Source organism: Geotrypetes seraphini, chromosome 2 (assembly GCF_902459505.1).
Source record: "Geotrypetes seraphini chromosome 2, aGeoSer1.1, whole genome shotgun sequence".
Classification (NCBI taxonomy): domain Eukaryota; kingdom Metazoa; phylum Chordata; class Amphibia; order Gymnophiona; family Dermophiidae; genus Geotrypetes; species Geotrypetes seraphini.
Genome location: NC_047085.1, coordinates 270,667,824 through 270,680,163, shown reverse-complemented (window position 1 = coordinate 270,680,163; position 12,340 = coordinate 270,667,824).

Sequence of the window (12,340 nt, the reverse complement as noted above, 5' to 3'; positions counted from 1 at the left end):
TTGAGACATCCGGGTTTTACTTCCATTGCTTTCAATGGAAGTAAAACCCGGATGTCACAATCTGTCCTCCTTTTTCTGGAACCATATGGTAACCCTACATCAGCATGAGGGAAAGCCCTGCACTACTGATAACGCAGGCCACTTTTTAACACAGCTTAGTACAAGGGCCCCTATAGGACAGCAGATAAAGACCTGCACCACCCATCCAAACAAGAAAAAGGCCATTGTTTTCTGTTTAACAGGCTTGTCCAGAACATTGTAAAGCGGCATTGTCAGCTGCCATGCAGTAATCTGTTCAGGGGCTTCTATTACTATTTATTTATTATTTCTATAGTGCTGAGAGGCGTACGCAGCGCTGTACATTTTAATAAACAATAGACAGTCCCTGCTCAGAAGAGCTTACAATGTAATTTAGACAGGACATTTCAGGGTTAGGGAGATTATGGTAGAGGATTTGGCTTTCTTTCATTTTCACAAAGAACTTATATTTAATGTGTACTCTGTGACGTAGGAAGGGGGGCGGTCCAACCTAGTTGCCATCTTGGTAAGGACACAGGCACTTGTCCTCCTCTCTAACCCCGCTCATTCCCCGCTCCCCCCCCCCCCCCCCACTGCCGCGTGTGCATACTGCTTCCTTTCCCCCTTACCTCTGTAATGTTCCTGGGGTGAGCAGCAACCCCGAACCTGCTGTCACGCCAGCATCAGCTCTTCCTGGACCCATGCCTAGGAAGTGACATCAGAGGAAGAGCCAACGCTGGAGCGATAGCAACTTGAGGGTTGCTGCTTGCGCTAGGAACATTACAGAGGTACAGGGGAAGGGAAGTGATGCGCGTACCCGCGTGGCAGAAGGGGGCAGGGAAGGAGCATGTGAAGATTGTGGGGCAGAGAAGAAGGTGGGGGAAGGGCACCACTGCCCTCGCTACACCACTGTGTCTACTTATGTTTAACAAAACAAGAATAAAAATGAATAGACAACATTTTCTTCATTCATACCCTCCAAAGTCTTTTTTCCCTTTCCCCCTTCTCATCTCATGGTAACTGAAAATCCCAAACCTACCTCTTTCTTCTTGAGGTGATGGGACCAAGAGAAAAAGCGTCCTAACATGCTGTTACACAAAGACTTTCAAAATCATGTACCTAGATCCCTTTCTCAGCTGTAAAATGTTGCTTCCAATGCTTCTTTACTGCAGCATCTTTGGACAACTCTACTGTGGTAGAACAAAATGCACACTATCCTGCAAAGAATTCAGGTCCAATAGAACTCTGTGGTTTGGGTAATTGGATAAGCTTGTATAATTATCTCCTAAGACTATTGTAGAACAATCAATAATAGTATTAAAATACTTGACATAAAATATCAAAGAAAAAGGAGGCAGATTTCAAGAGAGAAACAAGTTGTTGCCCATGGTAGTGTCCTGCAAACATTTTATTGCTCCTGCACGCTAACAGAGCAAATGGTTTTCTGTAGCACACTTAAATTTCTGCCAGAAATTGATTTTATCTTCATTTTTATTTAAATTATTTATTTCATTAATTTATTTTTTTTCTGGTTGCTTGAGTTCCAGTTAACAGAGAGTCTACATTCTATTTCTGTTCTTAGATACAATGCTCAAGAAAGGCTTAAAAAAATAAAGTTTCTTAGAAAGACAGGTCTTTGCAAATAAAGACTATTTAAAAACCTCTGCCATGAATTTTCTCGATTCACTCATGGGGAAAAATGTTGAAAATAATTAATATTTTCTTTCAGGCTTATTAGAGTTGAAAATGAGAGCAAATCAAGAATCACTGAACCACTCAGCTTACAACTGTACAACAAGCCCACGAGAATATAAGGTCCCTCAAATAACTCATGAAGACTGCCTCTTGATTGGCTCACCAGTGTCTCAGATTTTCTCCAATCTCTACTATGTTATTAGTTGTCTGGGCATTTTGGCTAACTTGATCAAACTAATCTGTATAGCAAGAGATGGCCCAACCTGGACTACCAGAAACATTTCTATGGTGAACCTTGCCTTCTCCCATCTCTTGTTTCTAGCATGCTTCCCATTCTGGGGTCTCTACCTGAGCCGAGGGTATGACTGGCAACTGGGGAGAGAAGCATGCATTAGCATGAACTTCATCATTGCTCTTGGTCATGGTGGTAGCACTCTTTTTGTTTGTATCATCTGCGTTGACCAGATGGTTTCCATTTATTTTCCAATGACTTCTGTCAAACACAGAAAACTTAAGTGTGGTAAATTAATAGCCTTGGTAGCATGGGTGCTGAGTGGTGGTGTCGCAGCATTCAACCTTGTGTACACAATGTATTCAGGTTACAAGCATAGTAAGCATTACTGTGGGACCTTATTCATTACCTCTTTTACTGATCTTGCATCAATTCGCTCCTTATTATTGTTTTCTAGCACTAACCTTGTGCTCCCAGTGCTGATAGTGATACCCAGCTATGCCAAGATACTGGCCTATCTAGCTCTGCAGCACTCCAGAGAAACCAGATTGCCAATGGATATAAAAAAAGCTCTCAAGGTAGACATAGGATTAGTAACTGTGTTTCTAATTGGCTGTTTCTCTACCAGTGTATTTTTGTCCATAGGCTGCATTTTATATGTGACCTCTCCAGGATGTCAAAATGAATGCGCATGGGCAAATATCACCAACAGTTTGCACGAAAGTGCAAAATTGTTGAACATTTGCTATGCTGCGATGTGTCCCTTGCTGTATTTGCCATTCTTTAAGCTGACCAGGTGTAGCAGCTTCTGCCAGAGGCCAGCAGTTAAAATCTGCTTATGTGACTGCTCAGGGAACCCAACTGAAGAGGTCCCAGCAGTTCAGCTTGTTTATATTTCCTGCACGCTTGATGATGTATAAGGCTTTGTTCAGGCTGTACTTACTGTACCAGATACCTGTTGTCTTTGAAGTTGTGCCTTTAAGTCGCTCTTCAGTTCAAGTACAAGCAAGTTAAAGAGTCCAGAAATTGTGGATTGTGAAATCTAAGATCACCCTGCTGACTGCAAGTTATAGTGAACGTCATGTGCAGGTTAGTGACATCAGAACCTGAAAGGCAAAAGGTTAAAAAAAAAAAGCAAAAATTGCAACTAGTTTTGAGTACATTATTTGCTCTCTACTCATGCACAAGTGACCAGTGAAATCCTTTACTTTCATAGATGTACCAGATATTGTAAATAGCAGTGTTTTTACCTGATCAGTTCAGGCCACTTAGGACTACAAAACCTGTAAAAGAGTTGATGCTGTATGAAATCATAACAACGTACGTAGATAATCGGTTAACACAAAGCAGAGTCCAAAAAATAAAAAAATAAAACCGATGTGAATCCTTGTCATTTTTGTTTTGCTGTTTTTATCTACAGTATTTGTATGCACAAATAGTTTGGGGTTCATAATCAAAACTTAAAACACATCTAAAAACCCACCCAAATCGGCACTTGGACAACCTAAAAGACAGGTCGTCCAAGTGCCAATAGTCAAACCAACTTTCTGGATGTGCCGCAGGACTTTTTATGCCTCTGAATACTGCTATAAGTAATGTGTGCAGCAATCCTTTGTACTGTTATACTGTCACTCGTGTTCTCCAAAAACAGTACTTCACAGCATGTTTACTTATAGCTTTTTACTTATTCATTGGTCTTCAGAAGTGCCAGTATTAGCCAATTGATTTGAGTGGCCAAATACTATGTGGCACTAGCCTCCTCATCAGACCGTTGTGTTTTATAGAAAGTGCTTTAGTGCATTAGTGCTTCAATACTTCAGTAAATAAATAATTAATCTTTCAACTTATCTTTTTTTCTTTTTCTGAGTTTTCCCTTTGTCCGTAATTATCAGGAAAGGACCTGTCATTCGGACATGTTTCCCCCGAAGGCTGTCTCAAGAAAAAGTCCCCTGCAATAAAATACATTAATTAAACTCAGTATAAAATATCAATTTAGTAAAAACCTCTCTAAAAACATCTTTAAAGAAAGGGGTCCCTCCCAACCAACAAACCTTTTAGTAGTTGAATAGTTACCCCTTCTACTTTAGCTCCACACAATCCCGATCATTGGCAATTTTGTGACAAAGATGGCCGAGGCATTTTTTGCTCCTCTTTTTAAACCTCCCTCCTTTTTGACATCAGAGCAGCAGTAGCAAATCAGATAAGAGACATCCATTCTATTTCCTGGTTTAGACCTCCTGGGTATACCATATTCAACCTAAAAATTCAGTTTTGTTCACAGCAATTTAGCTTGCCTTCATAGTTACCTCCCTCCTACCCTTCTTTGACATGATCTATCACTCGCCATTGGATGTCTTGTAAACTATGATGTTTATCCTGCCAGTGTTGTAAAAGTGGTGCTTCCAGGACACTATTCATAATGCGAGATTTATGTTCATTTAGTCCCCCCCTCTCCTTCCTGTTTACCAAGCCCTCCTTCCTTCCATTGGAGTTCCTTTCTTTGTTTTTAATTCCTGTAAATCGTGTCGAGCTCCACTTCTGTGGAGATGACGCGGTATATAAACTTAAGGTTTAGTTTAGTTTAGTTTAGTTTAACATGTGAAATGTGGAAACTGCCAGTGATGCACTAATACAATTGAAGGTGGGGAATGTAAACCCCGGGAAGGGAGATTATAATCCGTTCAAGAAGTAGGACAACATGTAAATCTTGCAATGTAGTATATATAGCATTATATGTCCACTAGTCTTATAGCCCGTTACATTAACGGGTGCTAGAATATATGTGTGTGTGTCTGTCTTTATTTCTTTCTCTCTCTCTCCTTAGCCGCTTTCTTTCTGTCTTTCCTTTTCCTTGGCTGTCCATCACCACCCCTTGCCTGCTCCCCCTGTCCATTCTCCCTTCCTTTTACCTCCCTGTGTCCACCACCACCCCTTCACTGCTCTCCTTATGCAGCAGCAGCCCTTCTCCCTTTGTTTTACCTCCCCCCTGTCCAGCAGCACCTCTTTCCTTCTCCCCTTGTCCAACATTAGGCCTCCGTTCCTTTTTCTTCAGCCCCCCTGTCCATCAGCACCTCTTTCCTTCTCCCCCTGTCCAGCAGTAGGCGACCCTTCCTTTAGCTCCCCCCCCTCCTTCTTATCCCTATGATACACTTACTTTACTCTGCCCCTGATCAGAGGTTCCCGACAGCCGCCCAGTTGCACCCATTGGAAAAGTTACCTCTGCCGCATCCCGCACCCCTCCTGACGCGACTCCCGCTGTCTTTCTTTCTGTCTGTCTCTGTCCCTGGTCCCCTTAGTCTTTCTGTGTATCTCCCTGCCCCTGTGTCTTTCTTCTTTTCTTTCTATCTCCCTTCCTCCCTCTGTCTGTCTGTCCAAAGCAGCATTCCCTCCCCCTCCATTTCCCTCCCCCCCACACCAGTTCCCTGTGCACCTGCCCCTGTGTCTTTCTTCTTTTCTTTCTGTCTCCCTTCCTCTCTCTGTCTGTCCAAAGCAGCATTCCCTCCCCTTCCATTTCTCTCCCCCCACACCAGTTCCCTGTGCACCTGCCCCTGTGTCTTTCTTTTCTTTCTGTCTCCCTTCCTCCCTCTGTCTGTCTGTGCAAAGCAGCATTCCCTCTCCCTCCATTTCTCTCCCCCCACACCAGTACCCTGTGCACCTGCCCCTGTGTATTTCTTCTTTTCTTTCTGTCTCCCTTCCTCTCTCTGTCTGTCTGTCCAAAGCAGCATTCCCTCCCCCTCCATTTCCCTCCCCCCACACCAGTTCCCTGTGCAGCAGCATTAGCGTTTCCTCTACCCCCCTTTCCCTTCCTGTGGTCCCGACTACAAACGCGGTCCCGAGTCCTTTGCCGCCCCTCCCCCCATTCCCTTCCCGTGGGCCCGACTACACATGGCAATTCAAGCAGCGTGTGCAGCAGTCTTCACACGCTGCTTCGGGTCCTTCTACTGGCCTGATTTACTCTAGCACGTCCCTGATGACATCATCAGAGACGCGGCAGAGCAAATCAGGGCAGTAGAAGGACCCGAAGCAGCGTGTGAAGACTGCTGCATACGCTGCTTGAATCGCCGGGTAGGTAGTCGGGCCTGCGGGAAGGGAAGGGGGGGGGGCGGCAAAGGACTCGGGTCAGTTTAAGAGCCGGGGCGGAAAGTTGTTGGGCTCCTCGGTGGGGGCGATGAGCGGCCGCAATCCCTCTCCTCCGAGACTCCCCCCCGCCTGCTCGCTCGCCCGCACGCTGGCCCGCTGGAGGTAACAGAGAATCGGCAGCTGGCTGCGGTCCCGGCTTGTGGAGGCATCAGCGGCTGTGACGTAAGCGCGCATGCACACTCCTACCTAAGGTGCCCTACATACTCACGGAAAACGGACGCAGACCGCAGATGGGAGTGCGCATGCGCAGCCTAGCATTTATTATATTAGATGCGGTCTGATATATATTGGAAGAACTAAAAGACCAGTCCATGTCAGACTAAATGAACATAAATCTTGCATTATGAATAGTGTCCTGGAAGCACCACTTTTACAACTCTGGCAGGATAAACATCATAGTTTACAAGACATCCAATAGCGAGTGATAGATCATGTCAAAGAAGGGTAGGAGGGAGGTAACTATGAAGGCAAGATAAATTGCTATGAACAAAACTGAATTTTTAGGTTGAATATGGTATACCCAGGAGGTCTAAACCAGGAAATAGAATGGATGTCTCTTATCTGATTTGCTACTGCTGCTCTGATGTCAGAAAGGAGGGAGGTTTAAAAAGAGGAGCAAAAAATGCCTATCTTTGTCACAAAATTGCCAATGATCGGGATTGTTGTGGAGCTAAAGTAGAAGGGGTAACTATTCAACTACTAAAAGGTTTGTTGGTTGGGAGGGACCCCTTTCTTTAAAGATGTTTTAGAGAGGTTTTTACTAAATTGATATTTTATACTGAGTATTAATGAATGTATTTTATTGCAGGGGACTTTTTTCTTGATACAGCCTTCGAGCGAAACATGTCCGAATGGTCCTTTCCTGATAATTACTGACAAAGGGAAAACTCAGAAAAAGAAAAAAAGATAAGTTGAAAGATTAATTATTTATTTACTGAAGTATTGAAGCACTAATGCACTAAAGCACTTTCTATAAAACACAACGGTCTGATGAGGAGGCTAGTGCCACATAGTATTTGGCCACTCAAATCAATTGGCTAATACTGGCACTTCTGAAGACCAATGAATAAGTAAAAAGCTATAAGTAAACATGCTGTGAAGTACTGTTTTTGGAGAACATGTCTGAATACTGCTATGCACCCAGACCTGAAAGGGGCATATCTGGAGGAGTGGTTAGGAAAATATGGGCGGGATGGGGGCTGACTTATGACTTAGTCGTCCTGCAGGGGATAATCTATTGTTTTACTACACATCCTGGATGAAACTTAAACATTGTGAGTTAGTCTAGTGTTTATCAACACGCAGTATGCATAGCCTTAGGCCTCCTGTCAGGGGCTCGCAACCTGGCTGCTGCCAGGGATTCCTCCCTGCCTGCCTCCGTGTCTGCGCGCCCTCTGCACCACGCGTCCCCACCCAAAGCTGACCCTGCCACTTTGCCGAGCCGACACGCTTCATCCCCCCCAGCAGCTCCATGCAGGAGTGGGCCATGGCATGTACAGCGAGTCACTGCAAGCGCCCAGCTCACAAGCCTCGGAGAGAAAGTTTTGGACCAGCCAGGCAGTGATAGGCTGGCCCGAAACTTCTCTCAATCAGAATTAACATCGGGGGGAAGGTGGAAGGCTTGTGGGCTGGCCGCATGCAGCGTGTGAGTCTCTGCATGCACCTTGGCCCATCCCTGCACAGAGTTGCTGCTGGGGGGCATGGAGTGTGTCGGCTCTGGCGATTTAGCAGGGTCGGCTTCGGGGGTAGGGGGTGGTGCAGCGGGGAGGCAGACAGGGTGTTAGGCAGGGATCCCCAGCGGTGCCTGTGGCTTTTGTGGATGGGTCAGCTTTGGGGGAGGGGGCACAAATTTGGGACAAAGGAGGGAGGGAATAGAAATGGAGAATTGATGGGCATGAGTGTGTGAGTGAGAGATGGTGCACATGGGGAAAGGAAGAGAGGAAAATTGGGCATAGAGAAGAATGAGGTAAAGATGCATGGGGAATAGAAAGATGAGAGGGAGAAATGTTGGATATGGTGGTGGAGAGGGCAGATTGAAGGGGATATAAGGGGGAGGAATGTTGGACATAGTGATGGAGGGAGAAATGTGGCATTATGCTGGAGAGGGGTGATAGAAGGAGAAATAGGCATGGGGCTGGTGAGTGGTGGTGAAAAATGCTGCACATGATCCAGGGGATGAGAGAAGGAGAAATGTTGGATGTGGCAGTAGAGGGGGTAGGAAATATGCCTGGATCTATCACGACTGATGGACAGTGAGAGAGAGGGAGACATATTGCCAATAGAGGTGGAGGAGAAAGGAAGAAAAGTTGGACTCATGGAGGGACAGAGAGAGAGAGATATTGGTAGGGACGGGAATGGGGTCCAGAGGAGAGGAAGCGTGAGGAGGTAGAAAGAAAGAAATATTGGAAATGCAACCAGAGACTCATGAAATCACCAGACAAGAAAGGTAGGAAAAAGAATTTTATTTTATTTTCAATTTAGTGATCAAAATGTGTCAGTTTTGTGAATTTATATCTATATTTTGCACTATATTTGTCTATTTTTCTATAGTTATTACTGACTGACCTCTTTGAAACCCCCCAAATATAATTGATAATTAACATTTTCTGTGCATACAGTGTGCTTTTTTATAGTTCCAGTAATTTTATTGATTTTATAAACAATAGAGTTACAGAAAAGTAAGATAAGCTTCCGAAAACTACGGAAGAAATCGAAAGAGAAGGACACCAGCAAGTATATCACATTGCATAACAATGGAGGGTGGGTTATAAAGAATAATCAATAATACCATACAGCAGGTAAATAGGAATACATCAACTATCAATAATGAGCATGAATATAAAAGAGATACGAAATATAAAATGATGTGTGACATGTGCATACTATGTCAAAAATAAACATGTCTGATTATAGTCATATGAAGTCAATCATATAGTTATCAAATTGGCAAATACAGCAATCAAATTAGTGCTCATAATAAACATATTGAAGATCACCATGAGTAAGACAAAAAGATCACGTAAGTGTACAGTCAAAGGTCCATACCACAAAAGTCCAGCATAATTGACCAAGTTTTAGTATAGGAAAGCGAAGCGTTACCCGTATTCGTGAAGCTGAATCTCGCCACACTTCCGATATTTCTGATATTACAGCCTTGACGAACCTGCGTAACCTTAGACTCCAATACAATTCTTTGTTGAGCTCATCTGCTGCTAAATCGGTGTTCGCCCAATCTTCTACTTACTATGCGGACAATAATAAACCAGGTCATTTACTTGCGAATTACCTTAAAAAATCCCAAGGTAAATCCACAATATCTTCTATCAAAGACGCAAATGATCAATTCCTCACGGACCCTACTGGCATTTCTTCCGCCTTTTATGATTTTTATCAGCATCTATATTCCTCTGAAACCTCTCCCTCTGGTGCCCATCTCAAATCGTTTCTATCTTTCCCTCACCCTTCTTTATCACCATTAGAGTCTACTTCACTTATCTCTGACTTTACTACCCAAGAAATTACAGATGCCATTAATTCCATGTCCCCTAATAAATCTCTGGGACCGGACGGCCTTACTGTTGAATTCTACAAAGCCTTTCTCCCTACCCTACTACCTTTCATCTTATCGTTTTTTCAGTCTCTCTGTGTTCAGGGCCGCTCCACAGGCTCTTTTACAGAAGCTACATTCATTGTTTTCCCCAAACCAGGTAAGGATCCTTCCGATGTTAAAAACTACCGTCCCATCTCCCTAATCAATGTCGATGCAAAACTTTTTGCCAAAATTCTTGCTTCTCGATTACAGGTTGTTCTTCCTTCTCTCATCTCATCTGATCAATCAGGCTTTCTGAACAATAGGTATTCCTCCAATAACACCCGCTTACTTTCTCACATTATACAACATGCCTCATCTCACTCCGACCGCCTACTGATCCTAGCCCTTGATGCTGAAAAAGCATTTGATCGTCTCGAATGGCATTTTCTTTTTCATATCCTTCGTTGGTATGGTTTTCCCGAATCTTTTATATCTATGATTGAAGTTCTCTACTCCCACTCAACGACTCGGATCATGATCAATGGAAATCTTTCTAAACCTTTCTTTCCATCCCTTGGTACGAGACAGGGATGTCCTCTTTCCCCATTACTTTTTAATCTCGCCCTAGAACCACTCTTAGCTGCCTTTAGATTTGATTCTAGGATTGAAGGGTTTCAATCAGACCCCTTCTCAGTAAAACTTTCGGCGTATGCCGACGATATTCTTCTATATGTCACGCCTGAATCCCTAATATACGTACTTGAACAAATTAATCACTATTCTACCATCTCTGGATATAAATTAAACGTCACTAAATCTGAAATTCTTCCGCTTAACTGTATTGACGTTCAATCTGAATCTTCTAAATACGGGTTTATATGGTCCCCTACTAAGATTAAATATCTAGGCTTATATTTTGGATCCTCGCTTGACTCCACCTTAAGACTCAATTCTGACTTTATCTTTTCTATTATTCGTTCTTGCACTTCCAGATGGTCCCCTTTGAATCTATCCTGGTGGGGCAGACTTTCTACCATAAAAATGATGATCACGCCCAAGATCAATTATATACTAAGCATGCTCCCTTGCCTCTTCCCCCATTCTATATACTCAAGAATTGAACACCTTCTCTCGTCATTCCTTTGGCAAAACAAACAACCTCGCATAGCATTGTGTAAATTGAAGTGTTCTAAACTAGAAGGCGGAGTCAACTTTCCCAGTTTTCGGGAATATCACTATGCTTTCTTGTTATCTCAAGGCTCCATTTGGCTGACTCATTGCTCCTCAAACACTATACCCGTATGGCTGTCATTAGAACACTCGATTGTAGACCCCTACATTCTACAGCATGCTCCTGCCATTCCTCTTCCTCCACTAGCCAAACAAAATCCAATTTTGCTTAACACATGGCAGGCGCTTCATCGCATAGACTCTCTTTCAGAGAAAAAACTGGGTGAATCGATACTAGCTCCGATTTGGCACAATCCCAAACTAAAGATTGATAATGCAGTTGTGGCCTGGAAAACCTGGCATCGTCAGGGAATGTGGAATTTATCACATCTTATCATAAACGACAATTGGATTACCTTCTCCGATATTATGGCAAAATTTAATATCCCCACTTCTCAATACTTTAGATGGGTACAACTACACCATTGTCTTACTACGAAACTTTCTTCTCCTTCTTCTCTTCATACTAACTCTGACTTACACTCCAAGATTTTTGCCTTTTCAGCCTCCAGGGGTCAATCTTCCAATTGGTATAAACTTATTCAATCTAAATGTTTTCCTGCACTCCCAATTTCCAAAACCAAATGGAATCAGATGTTGAAGTCTCCTATCACTGATGGAGTCTGGACTACTATGTGGACCAAACTCTTTAAATCCCTTCACTCTGCCTCTCATAGACAAACAGCAATCTTCCTTTACCATCGAGCCTTCTGGACTCCCACCAAAACAGCTAAAGTCATGAGATCCTCGGACAATCTATGCTGGACCTGCAAGTCCTTTGAAGGATCCTTACGTCATATGCTATATGATTGCCCCCATTTGCAGATCTTCTGGACATCTATCTGGCAGATGATTACCAAAATTTTTTCTCTTAATGACCCCTTATCTTTTGATATCATAATTCAGGGATCCCTAGCTCTTTCCACACCTCTCTCTATGTATCATGACCGCCTTCTAACCCTTTTGTTATTTCTTGCTTTTCAAATAATATTACAAAATTGGAAAGACTTTACAAAAATTGACTTCAACCAATGGTGGAATTCTGTATGTCTCCATAATAAATATGAACGCCACATGGCGGATCGTTGTAACGCTTCGCTTTCCTATACAGTGTGCTTTTTTAATTTTGTGGTTACCATTATGTATTGCGAGAACTGATGGTTGCCAACCAGGAAGGGCGCGAGGCGAGGCTTGATATCGTAAACAGTGCTCCTGCCCTGCACAGCGTGTTTGGAGGAAGTAGGCACGGCCGTCCAGGAAGATTACCGGTGAGGAAGGTATTTAAGGAGAGGATGATGTATAGGCCTCCCCATTGTATAGGCTGATGTAGGTTTTAAAACCCTTATATAAGCCACAGCTAGTAACATGGGGTGGCTTATCTAAGAGTTTTAAAACCTACATCGGCTTTTCCTGCGGCCTATACATGGGGGCGGCCTATACATGGGGAAATACGGTAATAAGATTATATAGTGTGTATATAAAAAATGGATGGA